Genomic DNA, 22,240 nt, shown 5'->3' on the forward strand with positions numbered 1-22,240 from the left:
GCAGTGTTGTCACACAAGTTCTCTATCTAGAGGGTTTGGAAGTACAGAGAGGAGATTCTGCACATCAAGATGTGGTGGTGATCAGGAGTGGCGGGAAAGGGATCCTGACAAATCATAGTTGGGAGCTGAAGGGTGAGTGCCTTCAGTCCTTACTATTCTCCTGTGAAGGTTTTGCATATCTCTATTTAGTGACGGAGGAAATGGACTCAGAAATTGAGAAACTCTGGTTGCTTGATATTCCAATAAGCGAGCGAGGGCACATTTACCTCAAACCCATCCGGCCTCAGGACTGTGCTCAGAAACCTGAAACTGTGATTAAGGGAACCATGGGTAAAAGAGATTAACACTATCTTTTGGAAGGTGGCAACTTCACAATACGAACTGAACACTCTGTGCTGTGTTGCAACGCATTTTGTGAAACGATGAGATTTGTGCAGTGTACAAAAAAACTAGGATCTCTTGCCACATGGAGACAAAGACTGTGAACTGTTGGCAGAACAAGCCAGTAGCCTCTAAGCACTGTAGGAAATCCAAGAGGTGGTAATAATGCCATCCCATGGAGACTCATTGAATAATATCATCCGATGGAGACTCATTGACTGGAGGAAGAGTCAAAGGTGAGAGGGGAGGGGCTGTCTTAGAAGATGCAAATAGCAGAAACATTCAGGCAGGAGCAGAGGCTAAGAGAAGCTGGGAGTGGGATCCACAAGGCCGATGCTGATGAGATGAGCAGAAATATCTATGGCTCAGGCCTGAGGGTTACAAAAATGAGATGATTCAGTCCTCTGTGTGGTCATGGGCTCTCAAAGAAAACCTGGATGAGTCTTTATGGATGTGTCCTAAGCAGTTCAACTCAGGAGCCGTGCAAAGAGATCAGCCATCAGACTTTCTTCTCAGGGAGTATTAGATATTAAATGCCCAGTAGAACAGGATATATCCAAGAGATAAACACACTACATTACAGGCAGTAGGGATCGCTCTAAACCCATTCACATCATGCCAGATACTAGAGAAAGATGGCAGCAGCTGTAACCAGAGGCTTCTCCAGTTCCACCCAGTCCTGCGGTCCCACAGCTGCTTGTAAAATAATCACTCAGAGGCTTAATATTAATTGCAAATTATATGGCCTATACGTCAGACTTCTTGCTACCTAACTCTTACAACTTAACTCAACCCATTTCTATCAAACTATATGTTGCCACGTGGCTGTGGCATTACCCGTCTTTTGATATCTTATTGCACCTTTGGCTGTGGGCTGGTGTCTCTTTGACTCTACCCTTCTTTGTCTTGTCTTTAGTTTGAATGTATTGCCTAACCTTATCGTGCCCTGCCATAGGCCAATGCAGATTTATTTACCAACCAATCAGAGCAACACATATTCACAGCATACAGAAAGACACTCCACAGCAAGTGGCAAATATGTAAAGGCACAGCAGAAGCAAAAGACATTCTGGAGTCTGTGGTCTCAGGACCTTGTCTATCTAAGATTCATCCACCAGGGATGCACCTCCTTGTGGGCTGACACACTGAAGTCAGTTGCCACCTGCTGCTCCTCTGACATGGCCACCAGCAATGACACACATTCTCTTTCAAGGAAAAATTCTTCAGAGAGGCTTTTGGGATTACATTTCTTCATTTTCACAGCATGCTACAGTTCTTCCACTTTCACACCTCTTCAAGCCCTCAAGTAGACTCTCATGCAGAGGCTTCAGAATTCCTTTTTGGAACTTGAACTTAATACATTACTATGCACATTAGGAAAAATAACTGAAGTCCTATAGACTTGTGCATAACACAAATATGACAAGCCAATACCACAGCACACTGTGGCTAACTTGCCAACACCGCAATGCATTGTGGATACTTTGGATCACTGTTTACACAGTATCTGCTCTGTTCTGCTTTTGTCTAAACACTCTCTTCTGTTTTTTTTTCTGCACAAGAAAATCATCCAAAAGATTCCATTCTTGTTTGAGTTTATACAGCATAACCAATCTTCAATTGTTGGGTGTGAGTATATCTCCCTTAAGTATTAAACACATCATAAAATGAACACTTTTGTACAATATTTTTGGTATGTGCTTTTAGTTTTAGAGAACATAGCCCCAAATGGGGTGAGTGGGTTACAGGTTTGGGTAAGTCCACACTCCCTAGTTGGTCTCTGGGAAAAACATTATCTAATGCATCTAATTCTCTAGAGCATATTGAGTTTGTGCATTGATATGGGGTCGTATATTGCCCAAACTCTCTATGTAGCTGAGAATGACCTTGAACTCTTGATCCTCAGGGCTCCACTTCCCAAGTCCTAGGATTACAGGCATGCACCACCATGTCTGGTTATGAGATGCTGGAGATTGAACCCAGGGCCTCATGCACTAGGTAAGAACTCTACCAACTGAGCCACATTTCCAATTTTGAATTATTATTTTGCTTTTGCTAATTTAAGGTATTTGGAGCCAATGAGAATCCCAGATCTGTTAGTTTGGGGAACATTGCCTCTCTGCCTCAGTTCCTTCATCATGAATGTGGATAACAAGATTAAATTCCAAGTTTTGGATGGAATGAGGCCACCTGGCTGAGCGCATGGTACAGAGTGCAGAGGTAGCCGATGCCCCTCCCTCATTCATTATTGCAATGCAGAGGGGCTATAACTCCTCACTTTGTAGTTTTCCTTTATTGCTGGTGTGAGTAAGCATCTGTTTCAGACAATGTCTATCATGGCAATATCCTATCCAGGGGCATGCTTTTATTTTCATTTTATTTTTATTCTGTACATATGGACATTTTACCTGTATGTATGTCTGTGCTCTGTGTATACATATGCCCATGGAGGCCAGAAGACAGCATCAGATCTCCTCAGACTGGAGTTACAGGTAGTTGTGAGCCACATGTAGGTGCTAGGAATTGAACCTGCATTATCTGGAAGAGTAGCCAATGCTCTTAACCATAGAACCGTCTCTCCAGTCCTACTGGGGCATGTTTTAATACCACTGTCCCTTTCCTATTCTCTTCCATCTACTGGGTCTCATTCTCTGTTCACCACCTGGTCCAAGATCATCACTATGGCAACCAGATTCAAGGAACAATGTTAGCAGGATACAGGCAGATGCTAGAAGGGTATAGCATCATTCCTACAAACTTAGAGTTGAAGAATTGCCAGCTTTCCAGGTGGAAAGGAAATTCCAGCGGCTGCTTGTTCAACTTTGCAGTCACATGACACTTTCCCATCAGCAGAATTGGTCTCTCGAGAATGTACTAAATAACACCTATTGAGTAAATACCATGGAGGGTATGAGCAGAGGAGAGAATTTGTTCTGTTCATTCTTGGCACCCAGGTATCATAGTCAGCACTCTCCTCCACTACAATCAATTCTCAGATAATTATACTATCACTGAGCCAATTTTTGAAGCATCTTTGGGAAACATTTAATTAGGTGCTTAGCATGTAATTAGCAGGGCATGTAACAGTCTTTTGCAGAGAGGACTCCAACTTGACTTAAGTGGGCTTCTCTCTTGTAGGTTCTAGCCATGAAATGCATACATTTTACTTTCTTCTTGGTCATTGATGGTGTCAAAAATTGATGAACTAAAAAAAGAGGACTTGGGAGTAGCATTTCAAATGATAAAAGTGAAAAGTCTCACAACAACAAGAACTGGAAGTTTGGAAGTCCAGAAGGAGAGAGGCTATGGGGAACAAAAAAACTGCTAGTTTATTCTTTCCTCTTTCGGAATACAATACCAAAGGCAATTTTTGAAGCAATATCTCTATTCAGAAAACTGTAATTATATAATTTAATGTTGAAATTGGAAACAACAAAAAATGAAAGCTGTTTAACTCAAAACTGTTAAAAATGGTCTTATCGTAAACTCTAGATTGTAAGGTAGATAGAAAATATTCACTTTTAATTTTAGACTCTTCTATATCATTTTTATGTATTTTTTGAACTTTTAAAATGTCTTTGTTGAGCTATGTTACATACCATTCAATCCATCCATTAAAAGAACACAATGTTTCCAGCATCTCCAATGCTGTGTGTGCAGTATCACTATGGACTATAGGACAGTAGCTCACCCTTCTGCAAATCTACCTCTTAACAGTCACTCCCAATGTCCCTAGCAGGCCTCCTCCCCTCCCTGTCTCCCTGCAGCTGATTTCTGCCTCCCTAGATTTGTCTGTTCTCAGTATTCTATTAAAAATGGAATCAAATAAACATTTTGTCTGGCTTGTGTCAGTCGGCATGTTTTCAAGATTCCTCTGTTTCGGACCCTGTATCGGCGCTTCATTTCTGTCATTGACAATTAACATTCTATTGTGTGGACATAACACATTTGTTTATTCTTTCGCTAGTTGACGGACATTCGTCTGTTTTCATTCTAAGCTGTTATGAACATTTGGGTACAAGTTTTCACGTGGCTTTGCTTCCATACCTCTTGGGTATATACCTAGGGATGGAACAGCTTGGTTTACACTTAATTTTAAAATTTTAATTCCATTTTATTATTTATTTAGCGTGCGCGCGCGTGTGTGTGTGTGTGTGTGTGTGTGTGTGTGTGTGTGTGTGTGTGTGAACACATGCCTCAGCGTGTGTGTAAGGCCAGAGGACAAGTTTCAGGAGTTGTTCTCTTCTGCTACTATCTGAGTTTCAGGGATCAAAGCCGGCTCATTGACCTTGGGGGCAAGAGTTATAGTTAGCCTTTGAGCAGTTGTTAAATCGTTTCCCAAATAATTTCACCTTTTCATATTCTCACCAGCAGTGGATGAGAATCCCAGTTTCCTTACCCGCACATGAGCAACTGCTGTTGCCTGTTTTTCTTTTGTTCTAGCTACTGTGGTGGGTGTCAGGTGGAGCACACTGTGGTTCGGACTCGCATGTCCTCAGTGGCAAATCAGTTTTGAACTCTCTCATGTGTTTATTGACTGTTTGTATGTTGTCTTTGGAGATATGTCTGTTCTAATCTTTTGCCTATACGCATTATTTTAGACTTAACAATAGCATTATGTGTTTTAAACATGTATAAAAATATATAGCAAAAGTTAAATATAGTTACTTCTGGGTGGAAAAATTTAAGAGCGTCTTTTTTGCTTTCCCAAACATTTCTAAGTTTTTAAAACCCATATAACTTCTTTGTCATGTTCTCTCCATTTAAATTTTTTTCTTTGATTTGAAACATTAGCAGAAGAAAACAATTTTAAACACTCTAATATTAAGAAAAAGACAATAATATCTAACATTTTGACATATTTCTTTCTAGGACTTGTCTAGATTTTATGTGTTTTTTGAGATTGTAATACATGTACATGTTCAAAATGCATTTTTTATTCTTTTGTTTTGTCTCAAGACAGAGTTTCTCTGTGTAGCCCTAGCTGTCCAAGAACTCACTTTGTAGAACAGGCTAGCCTTGAACTCAGAGATCAGCCTACTTCTGTCTCCCAAGTGCTGGGATTCAAGGTGTGCACCACCACACCCAGACATGCCTATTATTCTTAAGGCATCAAGAAGTCTTGTATATTAAGTGCAAGACTTATCTCTTCTGGATGTCTCCAGAGGAAATGCCACTAGAAATTGTGATCTAAGGGCTTCTTCTACAAATCACACTAAAATTTAACTCCTTTACACACACACACACACACACACACACACACACACACACACACACACACAAAACCATTGCTGTCCAGTCCCCAGCCATTCCAGAGGACATAGCCTGGTCCTTAGCTGCAGTTTCCTGCTCCCTAGAGTCATGACTTGGGTTTCTTTGTTCTCCTTTGCCCCAAAGCTGCATTTTTTAGTTACAACAACTCTCAAAAAGCGGGTTGCACAAACTATTTTATCCTGATAAAGGAACCAATAGTCTTGGGGACAAGTCTCCCAGAGAAGATTGCTTTTTTCTTTTATTCTTTTTTAGCACTTGGGAACAAACCCAGTGTTTTGTATCAACTAGACTAGCAATTGCCTCTTCATGGTCCCATGTATATCTACAAACACTTTAAAAAAAGCAGTTCAATACAAACCATACACACACATGCACATGCACAGGTACACACAGAGAGAGACAGAGAGACCGAGAGAAACAGATAGACAGACACACCAAGACAAACAGAGAAAGAGAGACAAAGAGAGAGAACTGAATCCAATTTGAAAATAACAAAACACAGGCATACGGAGAATAATTGTTACTGAAACCTCCATCATAAGCCCCCAGACAAAGTTGTACAAGAATAAACCTAAAATGAATGGCTAGGTCTTTAACTCAGAATGGAGGAAAGGGAGCAAAGCACTTACAAGGTCAGGCTCCCACTTCTTCCAGGCAAGGCACTGTGCATCCTTTCCTGACTTCAGGCAAGCAGTTCAGGCTGTGGGGCTGAGTACGGCCAGTGAAATGTGGCCAGTTACACTTTTTACTCTTCTGCTTCAGAGATTTTTTAGGACATTTATTGAATATGGAAGGGATCAGGTTCCTGGGTGATTGCATGAAACCAACCCCACACCAAATCTCACTGTGCAGAGACACAAACAAGGGGCAAACCTTCACTGTATCAGTGAGCTGACTGATTTGAGGGGGGTGTGTACTGGCTGGTTCTGTGTGTCAACTTGATACAAGCTGGAGTCATCAGAGAGGAAGGAGCCTCAATTGAGGAAATGATTTGATGAAATCGAGCTGTAAGGCATTTTCTCATTTAGTGATCAATGGGACAGTGCCCAGCCCATGGTGGAAAGAGCCATCTCTGAGCAGGTGGTCCTGAGTTCTATAAGAAGGTGGGCTGAGCAAGCCATGGGAAGCCAGCCAGTAAGCAGCTCCCCTCCACGGCCTCTGCATCAGCTCCTACTTTTGGGTTCCTGCCCTGTGTGAGTTCCTGTCCTGACTTCCTTTAATGATGAACAGCAATGCTGAAGTGTAAGACAACCCTTTGCTCCCCAGCTTGCCTTTTGGTCATGATATTTCATCGCAGCAATGGAACCCCTAATTAAGGTGGTGTGTTATATCAGTTGCACATCCTGATGAACTCCTCTCCTTTTAGATCCCCATGGCAGACTGCAGGCATTGGCTCTGAAGGGGGAGTCAGACTAGGATGCTCTGCTTTGCCAGCATCTTGTCAGGATCATCCTTAGATGGGCAGGAGAGTCACTGTTGTCTTTTCAAAATCCATGTTGTCTTACCAGTGAATTCACAGGGGCTTGGTGGATCTTTGGGCTTCACTGGCAGACTGAAGCTAACTTCTAGGCCACAAATATTTCTTGTGTTACCAGCATCACGTGTACCATTCCCTTCAGAAAATGAAGCTCAGGAAAGCTGAACATTGGTCCTGGAAGTTGCCACTCCATCCAGGAAAAGACTCAGACTTGCTCACTGTGGTGACTTGAATGAAAATGGCCTCCATAGGCCCATAGGGAGTGGCACTATTGGGAGGTGTGACCTTGTTGGAGTATATGTGGCTTTGCTAGAGGACATGTGTCACTGGGGGTGGGTTCTGAGGCTTCAGATACTCAAGCCAAGCCCAGTGTCCCACTCTCTTCCTGCTGCCTGCCAATCCAGATATAGAGCTCTCAGATACCTCTCCAACACCATGTCTTCCTGCATACTGCCATGCTTCCCACCATGATAATAATGGACTAAATTAAATGTCGCCAGCCCCAATGAAATGTTTCCTTAGAAGAGTTGCTGGGGTCATGGCCTCTATTCACAGCAATAGACACCCTAAGACATCACTCATCACCTGGCACTTGAAAATGGCTGGCGGGAGGGAACAGCTGCAGCCTGGCGGGACAGAGACGGCTCTACTTAAGAAACATGAATGGCTCCATCACTATCACTATCTTTCTCTGCCTCCCAGAAGATTTCTCTATAGTCTACATATTTTGGGCTGTGCTTCTGTGGATTCCAACCAATGATGGATTAAAAATCTTGGGAAAACACCGACTGCGTCTATTCTGAACATATATGGACACATTATATTGTTATTATCTCCTAAACAATTTACTGTAATTGTTGAGAGAGCATTTACATATTATTAATTACTATAAATAATCTAGAGATTAAATACATGGGGCAGGTTCATTCCCAGCACCACAAAAATGTGTCTGTGAGGACTGCATGGATCATCTGTAAATACCATGCCATTTTATATAAATGACCTCCATATCTGCATTCTAGCATCTGTAAGAGTCCCTGGAATCAACCCTACAGATATAGAGGGACAAGTTCTCATTATTCTTTAGACCTGTCTCCCTTTTATTTTTAACCTATTTGATGCCAAATGTGTTCGCTACTGATGAGAAAATTCTTGACATTGTAGTGAAGTAGAAAGTCAAAAATTTCATACTTCAATCAAAACATTTTGGTATGGGGAACCCATGCTCTTTTGAGACAACTTTGGACACATTCTGAAGAACTCTTCCTTCTCTGGGGACAAAATGTCCTCCAAGGATTTGAATCCTGATCCCCCAGATGATTTTTGTGACTTTCAGAGATGTGTTTCAACACACTGCTCTTCAGGGGCTCCTGGAACACAGCAGACTTGGTACTTACTTCAATGTCCCTCATCTACCTCAAGTTTTTATTTTGTGTTTTTCCCCCACCTCCTACCTCAAGTGTTTAAATCAGTGTGTCCAACAAAAAGAGGGTTTGTTTATCCCTTATCAAGATCCTGACTTATGATGAGCATGGTAACATAGATCTTTAATTATAGCATTCAGGTGGTAGAGGCACATGGATCTCTGTGAGTTCAAGGCCAGCTTGGTTTACAGAGCAAGTTCCAGGACAGCTAGGGCTATGTGGAGAGACTCTTGTCTCAAATAAGCAAGTAAACAAGATCCTGACTTGCAGGTTTCTTAAAACTCCAACTTAGGGGGCTAAAGAGATGGCTCAGCAGTTAAGAGCACTGACTGCTCTTCCAGAAGACCCAGGTTCAATTTCCAGGACCCACATGGCAGCTCGCAAATGTCTATAACTTCAGATCCAGAAGATCTGACAGCCTCACACTCACATGAATGCAGTCAAACCCACCAATGTACATAAAACAAAATTAAATAAACGAACAAACAAACAAAAAATCCTCTAATTCAGAATGGATGAAAAAATGTCAGTGTATATGCTACTTGTCTTTAGAATGCTTTCTAGGATTCAATGTGGTTCTCTTGACCATCCTTGAGATTCTCTCTCCTTTCTCTCCTCCAATTTCATAGTTCTTCAAACAATCCACTTTTCAAACAAATCAGGTTTATGTTGTTTTTGTAGCTTGTGGGCAAAGTGAAAATTCACCTAGAAAGGATGCTCCTTTGAGTCTGTTCCTAGAAAAAGCTGTAGAAGAAAGAAGGGTAAGTGAATCTGACAGGAAATAGATTGTACAGGTGGGTGAAAACTAGATGTGGAACAAGGATGACTGGACTGCTACTCACATCACCAGGGAGGCTACCTGGAAATCAGGACCCCAAGAAAGACACGGGGATTGCCCAATGACAGAGAAATGAAAGAGATCTACATCAACAGCCTGGACATGAGTGGGGGTAATGAAGGGCGAGGAGGGTTTATATGAGCGAGAAGTGTTGAGACCAAGGTTGGATAAAACACAGGGACAAATAGCCAAACGAATGGAAACACATGAACTATGAACCAATGGCTGAGGGGTCACCAACTGGATCAGGCCCTCTGAATGGGTGAGACAGATGATTGGCTTGATCTGTTTGGGAAGCACCCAAGCAGTGGGACCGGGTCCTGTGCTCATTGCATGAGTTGGCTGTTTGAAACCTGGGGCCTATGCAGGATTGCTTGGCTCGGCCTGGGAGGAGGGGACTGGACCTGCCTGGACTGAGTCTACCAGGTTGATCTCTGTCTGCGGGGGAGGCTTTGCCCTGGAGGAGGTGGGAATGGGGGGGTGGGCTGGGGGGAAGGTGAGGGGGGCCGGAGGGGGGAGAACAAGGGAATCCGTGGCTGATATGTAGAACTGAATTGTACTGCAAAATAAAAATTAAAAAAAAAGAGGAGTAAGTGAATCTGACAGGAAATAGATTGTACAGGTGGGTGAAAACTAGGAATTCTTACAGTATGTACATTCTTTTAAATGTAAAAAAAAACAACAACAACACAGCATCAATTAAAAAAAAACTACCCAACATGAATACTTCAACTTTTAGTGATTTAATTCCAAGGGCTTTTTATGTTCCATTTTTTTGTGCAACTATAATCTTAGTGCATATAATTTTGTTTTAGTAGAAATTTGTTAAAGAAACACTTCTTAACTCTTTTTCATATTTCCTAAGTTTTGGAGGAAGAATGTTTTAGGGTTGGAATTGTATACCTTTTAACGTTGGGCCTCTAGGATTCATATTGTTTCTAACTAAAGAATGTAGACATCAGCGAGTTTTAAAGAGAGCTGGGATAATGCTAACCTTGGGCCAAGAACAACGAATTAAACAGGGCTTATATCTGGAAAAGCTTCATGCTTTCTAATTATAAGGGAAAAGTGGGAAGAAGTTTTGAGGTATTGGGAATCATACAAGCTTTTAGAGAGTCCTTACTATTCAAACCTCCTTCAAACTGTGCCACTGTTTACACCACAGAAGGCGTTTAAGGATCTTAGAATGTGAAAAGTCCGAGGGACATTTCAGAGATTTCAGAGCATGTCTCTGCTACCCTGGTGAGGTAGACCAGGAGTCTAAAACCAAAAGAGAATGCAGACTTCAGCACTGTAGGGACAGAGGTGGGATGAGAAGGTAAATTGTATTAGTTACTTTTCTGTAGCTGTGATAAAATGGCATGGCGAAACGCAACTTAAGGAAAAAGGCTTTATTTCAGCTTGCATTTCCAGAGAGAGAGAGAGAGAGAGTCCTCAGATAGGGAAGGCATGGCCTAGCAGGAAGCATGGTGCAGGACCCCCAGTGACGTACTTCCTCTAGCAAGGTTTAACCTCCTAAAGGTTCCATAACATCCTCAAACAGTGGCACCAATGGGGGAATCCAGTGTTGAAATACATAAATACATAAGCTTACGGGAGACAGTTTTCAATCAAACCCCCACACAGGTCTTACGATCCCTACTTCAATGTCCTTTTGAAGCATGAGGGGGGAGAGGAAGGAGGGGAAAGGGATGGATGGCTAGGATTAAGAAAGGGGAAAGGCACAGAGCCTGCACAGGTTCAAGCCAGATGAGATCCCAGCACCGAGAGGGTGAAGTAGAGCCCGGCTGGGCTCCTACCCTAACTTAGAAGCTATCTGTAGTTGACACCTCTTGCAAAGGGGAAAGAGTTTTTATCCAATGATTTCTCACTGAGTATATTAACCACACTTTAGGTTAGGCTCCATGTCTGGGAAGAGTTGACCAACACAAAAGCAAATCAATGGTGTTTTTGTAGACTTTTTGTTTGTTTGGACATTTTTTGTTTTTGTCTTTTTGGTCTTTCGCTTGTGTATTTTAGTTTCTGGAGTTTTGTGTGTATGTGTTTCTTGTTTTTTTTCTTATTTTTTTTTTAACAAAGAGAGAAAGGAAGGGGTAGTGTTGGGTAGGTGTGGAGGTAGGGAGGGTCTGGGAGGATTTCAGGAAGGGGGAAAGCATGACCAGAATACAGTGTATAAAATATTTTTATACAATCAAGAATTAAGATAGAAACTTGAAAAGGGGGAAAGAACAGAGGAAGGAAGGAAGGAAGGAAGGAAGGAAGGAAGGAAGGAAGGAAGGAAGGAAAGAAAGAAGGAAGGAAGGAAGGAAGGGAAGGAGAAAGGGACAGAAGGAGAATGAGAGGGAGGGAGAGAAAATGACCAGAAGAAATGGAAAAGAGTAAAGGACAATTAAATAAACAACAACAACAAGGGAAAGTGGGAATGAGATTCAAGACTTGGCTGTTCTTAGGAGTGAACTTCAAGTCAGAGAACACGGGGTTCTCAGGGTAAAGCAGCACTCCACAATTAGAAAAACCAAGCTATACAAAACATTTAAGCCCCTTTGTCCATTTAGAAATTACATTTCCATGGAAAGAAGGCCGTTCTAGAGTTGTGAAAGGCAGAGGCTCTACTGTCTGATGTCAACAGCTACAACTCCAGCCTTTCCTCTGGGCTCTTGTTTGGGTTTCTTTCTCTCGCTGCAGCATCCATGACAGATGAGCTATCCATAGTGGACCACAAGAGGAGCTGGAAATAGCATAGAACTTCCAAGTTCAGTCCTTAAAATACCTGGCAGTCTCTAGTTTCTCCCTTTTACAAACTGGATGCCATGGAAGAGGTGTGACTGTCTTGCTGTAGAGAAGCCCAGCTCAGCCATGTGAGAAGTAAGAGGTTATGTATATGGTGGAGGATTCTAGCGTAGTCTTCTAGCACCGTGCAGCTCTGTTTAGCTGCCAGGGGAATGAAGCCAAGTGAGTGTTCAGATGAGTTCGTCTAGAGTGTGCTTAGGCAATCACCAGTGTTTTGGGCTACTGTGTTCCAGCGTGGTTTCTTGGGCAGCAGTAGACAACTGAAGTAGTGCCTACAGTAGCAGCTCATTCTTTGTTAAGAATCTCTGGGGCAGGTGTATGGTCTGTTGATCTGGACCAAGCCTGACTAAGCTGGCTTGGACTTGTTTGTGCCTCTGAGAACAAATGAGGGCTGCCTAGCCAGCTCCCCTGTGATGACTCAGCTCTTGCTCGCCAGGGTCTTTGTCCAGCAGCAGGCTTGGGAATGGCAGAGTCCCAGGAGCTGATACAGAAACGCACAGTTTTCAAGACTTCCATTATATCATGTGTGTTCTTGCTCCATTGGCCAAAGTAGCTCACATGGTAAATCCCAGGAGGAAAGACACTGATAAAGGGAAGTTATCAATTGGGGACCATTAATATTATCAAATTTGCTATAAGAAGCGCACGCCTGTCTCCTGTGTAAGAACAGTATTAAGTAATAATATTAAGACTTTGGATCAAGATCTGGAATCAATTGGAAAAATATTTGAAATTAAGTAAAACATTTAAATGAGTGTTTTCTGGTTTTTAAACAGGCTTCAAGATTTTCTGGCCAAGTCACTATTGCTAGGAACATCGATGTTCTTCTCTTTCCAATAGAGGGGGACTCTCCTGAATCCCTACAGGAAGAAATTTTTGTCTCACACTACATGGAACTAACTGCAGTATCAAGGCTCTTGTGGAATTTCTTAGAGTCCCGTTTCACAGCGTTAGCCCAATAAACATCCACTAGGCTGTTGGCTTTGTGACTGCTCTAAGGAAGCCCAAGGCTGTTTGCTTCTTTGATTACAGAAGGCAGTCTAGGTGTTAATGGGAAAAGCAGCTGTGTGGAGGAGGCACGCGACTGGGGTGTCTGAGTGTAACGCATCTGACCAGTTTTGATCCACTGCGATTTCGTTTAGGTTTGGCTTTGCCTGGTTTCATATCCCCTGCGGCATTTTTACTGACATCGCCTCTCTGGGAAGCAAACTCACTTCCCACTCCTTGAATTTCATAGCGCAAGTCTGAGAAGCGCGCAAAGGGAGACCATGATTACCCACTCCCAGAGCTCAGCTGCTCTGCTGCTAAGAGCAGTATGATGCTGCCCCCTAGACAGTGATTCGCAGCAGGAGGTTGCAAGGTTCTTTGATCTTTGATCTGCTCCTTTGTCTGCTGCCCCCTCCGCTGGCCCCGTCTTGAACTCTGTTAAGCTGGTATTTCTGTTATTTTTTTGTTCAGAGACTAAGAGTAAGGAAAACTGTTCTGGTCTGCGAGTTACTGGATGTCTTTGAGCCACGGTTTTCTCATCTGAAAAGCGTGCAAGCCGGGCCACATGTCTGCTCTTCCTGTGCGCTTTAATAAGTTCAGGATGCCAGGACACAAGTCAGAGGGGTCCTGAGTCAACGATGCCCTTAATCTCCTGTAGTGGCCAGACACACCTGGAAGACGGACACTGGGAATATAGCCAAATAACAATTCACATCTATTTGATTTGTCCGTTTCACTTCAATGAAACTTTAAAATAATGCAATTTTTGTTATAAAGGACGTATTGTGCGCCATTCTAGGCTGATATTAAACCACGACAAACTCGCTGGAGTTGGGGAGGAGGGTAAAAGATTTCAAAACTGCAGACGAGTGTTCTTTGCAGAACCTCAAGGGAGTGTCCCCCTCAAGCAAGGATCATCAAATGCTGGCCTTCACCAAACAGAACATGTTTTGCTTTGTTTGAGAAAGGAAAAGTGGAAGGCAATGATGAAGCTGAAAAATGCCACTTGCTTCGACCCATCTGGAGGGAATCTCTACCTCCCTGTGCCTGTTGGATAAATTTAATTTTAGCGTCCAGGACAGCATAATCCCAAACACATCTTTAGATCTGGCCCCTACCCTCTTTGCAGTCATACTAACCTAAGTGAGATTCCAAGTAGCTCCAGCAGGCGCTCCCCACTGCTGCGCATTTGCGCAGGACCCCTCACTAGCCTATCCCAACCTGTTGGATAGGTCTACCTTCCTTAAAGCACCTGCTATCCTTAGAAGGGGGCGGAGGGGGGCAGCGGTGGTCTCAGAACCTTTGCCTGTCCCTTCCTCGTGGACAGGGGGAGCTTGTGCTTAAGTGCTGGCTCCTCAAGGAAGAGGAGTCGAGTCAGGCATAGCCTGAGGCAGGGGCACGCTCTACCCCAACACAGTGCTCCGCGGTGGGGCTTCAAGACTCGGAGAAGCGCCTAGAAGCCCTGGAGCTTCGGAGGATCCTGCTAATTCCAGGAAGCCGCTTCACCTCTGCCCTCCCGTTCAGGTTGCGGACAGCGGCACAGGGTGCACAGTCCCCACGCACCGACTCCGGAGCTAGGTGCGACCGACCGCGGGCCGCGCTACTGCTGCAAACCGGTCTGGCTTCCCTGCAGGGCGTGCGGGATGGAGCAGGGGGTGGAGAGAAAAGGGGAAGAGCCTGGGCGGCCGGCGGGCGGGGCCTGCAGCCTCCCGGAGTCGCGGCCGCCGCGCAGCCTGCTCGCTGCCAGCCTCGCTCGGACTCCGGCGCGCCGTGCGGGGACCCGAGGCCGGCGGGTGCTGCCACTCCTCGGCCTCCACCCCAGATCTCGCCTCGCCCTGCCGCCGGCGGCCGCCGGGTCCTGGTGGTCCGCTTGCTACTCTGCCGGCGAGAGGAGCGGCGGGAAGGAAGGGGAACGCGGGGACACGCACACCGGCCGCGGCGCGCGCGCATTGCACACTCGCAGCCGCGCGTCCCCGTCACCGCGTGTCCGAGCCGAGTGTGGCCCCGCGGCAGGGCCCGGCACCTGCCGCCTCCGGCGCTGCCCCCGCTCCGCCCCGCCCGCTGCCCGCCGCAGCCACCAGGGAACCCGCGACATCCCGACAACTTGCCCGCCGTGGCGCAACTGGTCTTGGCCGCCGAGGCTCCAGCACGCCGGCCGCGGGAGGTAAGTTTCCTGCGCGTCCCCGGCAACCCTGCCTACACCCTCCCCAGCCGCCGCGCCTGGGGCTCTGTGTCTCTGCTGAGACCTGACCTGCTCTCCACCCTGCCACTTTGACTGCCTGAGTTGTGCTGGGGGTGACGTGGAGGGGGCGCCCGTGGTCACCGAACCAGGACCTTCGGTCCTGGTGGGGGGGCTCAGCTGCGCACTCCCCGTGGCCACCCACCGGCTCCCCACCCCAATTCCTGGGTTGGCAGTGACACCCGCTGATCACTCTGGCTCACTTAAGCCAGAGCCCCTTCCCTCGTTTCTAGGGAATCTGCTGAGTTTGGTTTCAGTGGGAGAGGTGTCCCCGTCATTCTCCCCTGCTACTCAAAAGCGGCGAACTTGTTAGGCGCCCCTGGGATGTCCAGAGGGGCTTGCGTGAGTCGGTGTTCTGGTGATTTCTGGCTCTGGCGCTGGATGGAACAGGTGAGGTATGGTTCCAGCCTAAAAACAGCCATGGACTTTTACGAGTCCGTTCTCTCCACTGACCCAGGCAACGCGATGCTTCAACATCTGGGGCAGGGGGGCTGGGAGTATGGGCCACGGGGTGGGAGAGTGCTGGAGTTGGATTTGCCGCTCTGGTGCCAGGAGTCGTCAGAAACGAAGACAACAAATGTCTGCTTATCTCTCATCTATGCAGATGAGCATGTTCTCATTTCTTACCCCCACCCCCTAAGCCGGCTGTCTGCCGTGCACAGCATGCTTGGGTAGAAACCTGTTCCAGAGAAGTTGTTTGGATAGGTTACTGAATTTTTTCTTCGTGCCCACTGAAATCAGGGCTTCGAACAAGGATCTGCTCTTTACTGTGATGCTATTTAAAGGAAACACACTCTGACCCTCCAAGTAACACCCCCTGACACTGCCCCTAGATGACATTCTCAGCTAGTTAGAGGTCCCCACTGTAAAATGAATGGCCCACAAGGACTGAGAACTTGTTAATCTGACCTAAGAAGTGGTCTCCACTCTCTTGAACTTCGGCTTGGAGGGCCCCTTTTGTCTCTCTTCCGGGAGACTTCCCTCTTGTTCTGTGGAGAGCCTGCCGTGTTGTTGCAGTTGCTGGAGTAGATCAAAGTCCAAGGATTGGTTTTCCTTCGACTCCAGTGTGATGAAATAAATGGGGTTCCTGGAAGCTTTTGTCAGAGGGCTACCAGCTGAAAGGAACCCCTGGGAAAAAAAAATCTTGCCCAACCAAGTTCAAGATTGAGCCTTAAGTGTTCATGTATGATCTCTGAGCTGAAGGAAATGCCGGTTATGTGTGCAAAGATGAAGACCCCTGAGGACAGATGGGAAATGCAGTCAGTCTGCTCTTGGTGTGGGATGTCCATCTTAGGAAGGAAAGCTGAGTGGTGCTTGCAGATTCAGCCACATTACTTTTTTGTCCAAACTAACAAAACTGGAGGGACTGAAGAATGCCACCTAATATTTGCATCAGTATTTCGCAGCTTTTAAATACTTTTCAGTATTCTAATTTTATTTCAACCGTTTGTGAGGGAGATGAGATAGAGATGATAATTGCACATTGACAGGAGGCATGGGAGATTCGGATTCTGGGATTTGTCATCGTGACAAGTGGTTGTTAGAGTCACAACCAGGTTTTTACTGGTCCTAACTCAGAACCAGCTCAGGACTTGAAGTCTTGTTTTTTGTTTTTGTTTGTTTGTTTGATAACCAGACTTGTCTTGCCTTCATGGTGGTCAGTACAGCCTCATTGTGATTTACCATTCACATGCTGCAGATGTGAGGAAACTCAGGGTCAGACAACCATGGAAGTTGTGCACCCCTTCTCCTCTGAGTGGAGGTTCTGAGAGGAGAGTTCATCTAATCTCCTGACGGCTTGGGGCTTTGTATCTTCTGTCATTGTCCCACTTCTGATCAGGATGAGGTCATGCTGTTCAGCGTGCTGGTTGGTGACCTGGGCTGCAGCTCCAGGCAGCTTTTGTACCAGACCTTACCACCTCCAAGCCTAACATCTTTCTCACACAAAACGAAAAGTGCCCATGGATTTCTGCTTCTTTTGCCAGCTTTAGCGTTCTGTGGTATTGAGCAATGTGGTATTACTTCCTTTAGGTCCTTTTCTTCTGAAGTTTAGGAGAAGAAAAAAGCCGTCTACCCTGTATCAGCCAAGGGCTTTAGCTAATCATTGATTCCAGCGTCAGTTAACTTTTTCTTACTTTGACTGTGGACCACTTGATGGAGGGAAAGAAAATTACAAGTGTGGTTTAATCTACCACCTGCGTCTTCATTTTAGTGCTTCTGTTTGACTTGACAGTTTTCAGGGTAAAGCACTCTCAGATACTCCAACAGTATATGCATACATTTATTTATTTATTTGATATTTTGAGACAGGTTTTATCTGTGTAGCCCTGACTGTCCTGGAGCTCACTCTGTAGACCAGGCGAGCTTTGAACTCAGATCCACCTGCCTCTGCCTCCCAAGTACCGGGATTAAAGGCGTGTGTCACCACCTCCTGGGCGTTTTTTTTTAAAGCTTTGTAGTTTGCATATAGTAAATACCAAAATGCCCCGCCCCCCAGCTGTTAAGTTAATGGAAGTGAATGAAATCATTTGTAAGGAAAGCACGCTGTACAACAGACGGCACCTCACATGTAAATTCCCCGCACAGAAGATAGTTTTCCTGTGAGGTGAGTTGTGCCTTCTCAGGAGCCCATTGCTGGTCACCCGTGTTGTTTCCTGAGTCCATCGCATGAGACAGTTTTCCTTTTTCTCATGCCATCCATGCCATGCTCTTTCTCATGCCATCCATGCCATGCTCTTTTTCATGCCCTTCTACCTCCTGTTAGTAACGAATAGCTGGCTGAAGGATCCATCCTTAGAAACTGACTTGTGTCGTTTTGAGAAAGCGCTTGTCTGGAGATGGAGAAACCAACCTCTCCTTTTTACTCAAGGGTACTGAGGTCCCTTTCAGTAGCTACTAACGCTGGCTCCGTGGTTTTGGAGGAGGAACCTAATTAGTGAAACCAACCTAGTTTCTGTTCCCTTTAAGAATTTTCTTCTCTTTCCACTCCTTCTTATATACCAAAAAAAAAAAAAAGGTGTTTTGTTTTGTTTTATGAAAGGAAGAATGAGACAGGAAATACAGTGGATCTTAGATATTCTAATAGACCTTGCTGTTTCTAGGGGTTGGGATACCTTTCCTCTTGATAAGGAATTCGAATGGCAACATTAACTTGTTTAGAGATGCACCATTTACAGGTATGAAAGCTGAAGAGTTAGGCAGCAAACTGACCCACTCATGGTCACATGGATGCTGGCCCAAGGCCAGAGCTAATGTAGCATTATTGTTAAAAGGGTTTATTTTTAAAGTTGTGCCAGGATTTACATTGAGGGTACAGTTTTGACTTTTAGGGACCATAGAGATTTGTTGAAAACTTCTGTTTGCCAGTGATTTGTAGGGCAGGTATATGGTTTCCTATTTATGTTTTTAAATATTGTCTAAATAAATGGCACTATAGAGAAAAAATGTCCATTCTCATCCATATACTGTTATTCTCATGACTAAGATACACCAGCAGATTCATAATTAATACTTTGTTCTAACCAGGGCTTGAAGAAAGGGACTTGTTTGAATAGAAACAAATGCAGGGTGGTTTTGTTCTGGTAAATAAAGGCAGCCGCTAAAGGTGGCCCTGTCACCCAGCCAGTGAAATCATAAATATGCATACATTTAATTTGCATTTGCTTGTATTCCGGTTAAATTGTAATTCAAAGCAGAAAAATAATTTTGTGTGTGTGTGTGGCTACAACCTTCCTTATTGTTCTCTAAAAAACATCAAGTCCTAAATGTGTTATTTGTTACAAAAAAACCCATTTCCCTTTGTATGGAATGCATTTACTGGAGTTGGAGGAGTCCTTTTAATTCTTTAGGAGCTGCCTGGTACATTATGTAGCTCAGCACAGCCTTCACTTGTCTTATCTCTGCAACTGGAGGTGTTTCTGCTAAAAGACAGGGAAAGGGGTGGGGGACCTAGCATCATTTTGTCTTACTCATTTTTCTGTGTTTTTGCTGTTGTTGTTTTTCCAAATCAACCTCAAGCTTATTTTTTAAAATAGCTGCTGCCATTGATAATTTTTTTCCCCAGCCATGTCCTACTAAAAATAAACAAATAGGCCAGCCTCAGTTTTGTGCAATTTATTCTCAACATTAACATCTTGTGCATGGCTTCATCAGAATGTACAAAGGTGATGATCTCACGGGAAAATACATGAATTCGCTTCAGACTAAGTTACTCTTGGGATGATTTGGAACACAGACAGTGGGATGAAGGCATCCACATGAAGTGTGTGTGTGTGTCCTTCCTAGCACTTGTTGCCCTACAGTTGATGGGACTGAGTAGACAACGTTAAAAACAGTATGTTTGGGGGAGTTTATGCAAGGAGCCACCTGTGAGTCCTTGAGATCCCTGTCTCTAATGTACATTAGAAAATCACCTGGGAAATTGCAATGGAATGGGAAGCACTGCGTGTTTAACAGTGTTCCCACCCTTGAAATGGGTGTGCAGTCTTTCCCTGGAGGTGAGGATTCTCATCTCACGTGCTAGGAGCCTGGGAGATATAATTACCCTGGGGTGAAACTAAGGTTTGGAGACAGAACTGTAGAAAGTTCATCTATTTTGTAAAGAAATAAGGGGGTATTTAAGCTCCAACCAGTAATGCTGACTGATGAGCCTGAAGAGCAGGATAAAGACATAGCTAGTCATAGAAATGTGGTTTTTTGGCACATACAATGGGTTGAACATGCTACATGATGGGTTTCTTATTTCTCTCTGTCTCTGTCTCTATCTCTGTCTCTGTCTCTCTCTCTCTCTCTCCTCTGTAGACCACACTGGCCTTGAACTCAGAGATCTGCCTGCCTCTGCCTCTAAGTGCTGGGATTAAAGGTGTGTGTATCACAACCCAGCAATGTGATGGGTTTTTTAAATTCATACCTTTTTTTCTTTTTTGTTAAAACTGTGCCCACCATCATGTGACCTCTTTGAGGGAGTAGGAAGTATGTCGCAGGTGTTAGGCAAATATTTGTCAATAAAAAGGTTAGGCATCCTGTTGTTTATGCTTATATTCTTGGGTTTTAGGGCTATGACAAATGGTGAGAAGTTTTTAAAATGTGTCAACCACCTCCGAATTAATGTTTAAAATCTCAGGATGTTTCCTAATTATTTCAGTGGTTCTATTCTTTCTGAGCCATTTTAGGAATACCAACCAGATTGATGGAAAGTAGATTCAGTACTTTACAGTTGTCCTTTATCACTCTAGATAGTATTTATTCAATAAACTCCAACTTTTTAATGTAGTTTTATTTTCTTAAAGTATTTAGAAAAACTAATATGTTTAAGAATACCATTTTGTTACTTCCCTTCTTTAGCAAGAAGATTAATATAAATAAAAATTTTGCCAGGTGATGATGGCACATACCTTTAATCCCAGAGACAGGTGGATCTCTGTGAGTTCGAGGCCAGCCTGGTCTACAGAGTGAGTTCCAGAACAGCCAAGGCTGTTACACAGAGAAACCCTGTCTTATAAAAAAAACAAAACAACAACAAAAATTTTTATTTACGCAGCTGGGGAGATGGCTTAATAGGAAAAGTGGACCTGAGTTCAATTCCCATCACTCACATAAAAAGCCAAGCTTGGTTATGTGTGCTTGTCATCCCAGTGCCTGAGAGGCAGAGACAGGCAGATCACTAGAACTCACAGGCAGCAGCCCAGCCTAACTGGTCAGACCTGGGTCTCAATGAAAGCACCTATGTCAAAAATAGGGCAGATGGCTGAGAACAATCCCCAAAGTTGAACTCTGACTGCCATATGCATGCACACATCTGCACATGAACACACACACACACACACACACACACACACACACACACACGCACACGCGCACGCGCGTGCGCGCGTGCACCCCCCCACGAACATGCACATACAATTGGTTTTCATTTTAAACTATCTGATAAATACATATATGCATATTATATATATAATACTCCAAATATACATTTATATATCTGGAATACTTGGTAAACATTTTTTTTAAGCACTAGATGGCATAATAGTGAGTTTGGGTCAGGGCTCTGAGACGAGAGTGGGCTTGAAGATCATCCAATCTAAAAGAGCTGTCTTGTGTGTATTGTTCATTTGTCACAACGGATATTTACACACTCGTTTCACTTGCTTTTCTGTCACATATCCCTTGCCCCAGGATCATGCACTCCTTGGATGTATACATCATGGTTCTCTAGCACTGTTAATCTAGTGGCTGGCTCATAGTAGGTGCTCAGTAAAGGTTTAAATGAATGAACAAGTCTCGTCTTCCCTGTGAAGGTGGACTGGGCACCACGGCCATTACATCATAGGAGCTTACATCATTACTTCTGAGGCTTGCTTAAAGTTACCAATGCCAACTGCACTGGGCTAGTGATGGGCCCCCAAGCTGAATGTGGGTGACACCATCCCGTGGGCTGATGTCCCAGATTGTACATAATAGAACCCAGTCGAAAATAGCTGGCAGGAAGCTCCTTCAGCTCTATGTGAGGGGTGTGTGTGTGTGTGTGTGTGTGTGTGTGTGTGTCTGTGGGTCTGTGTGTGTGTGTCTGTGTATGTCTGTGTGTGTCTGTGCAGGTGTCCGTGCATGTGGTAAAAGGGGTGTTCATTACTTTCCTTGCTGAGACAGAATAACTTAACAAAAGCTACTTAAAGAAGGGACGGCACATTTGGGTTACAGTCTGAAGGTACAGCCCATCATAATGGGAAGGCATGGTGATGGGGTCCTGAGGCAGCTGCCACATTGCATACACAACCAGGAAGCAGAGAGACGGACATGAACGCCGCAGAGAGACGGACATGAACGCCGCAGAA

At 44.4% G+C, this 22,240-nt stretch overlaps 1 protein-coding gene across 1 annotated transcript in view; it reads left to right on the plus strand.

Annotated features, from left to right (window-relative positions):
- The first annotated feature begins 15,305 nt into the window (after positions 1-15,305).
- Pip5k1b (phosphatidylinositol-4-phosphate 5-kinase type 1 beta) overlaps positions 15,306-22,240 on the plus strand; it is a 277,351-nt gene continuing 270,416 nt past the window's right edge. The window contains exon 1 of the mRNA XM_052762416.1: positions 15,306-15,335. The gene's annotated coding sequence lies outside the window, so the exon portion shown is untranslated. The remainder of the gene's footprint in view (positions 15,336-22,240) is intronic.

The sequence above is a fragment of the Peromyscus californicus genome, unplaced genomic scaffold (genome assembly GCF_007827085.1).
Source record: "Peromyscus californicus insignis strain IS unplaced genomic scaffold, ASM782708v3 Scaffold_4__1_contigs__length_199733344, whole genome shotgun sequence".
Lineage (NCBI taxonomy): Eukaryota > Metazoa > Chordata > Mammalia > Rodentia > Cricetidae > Peromyscus > Peromyscus californicus.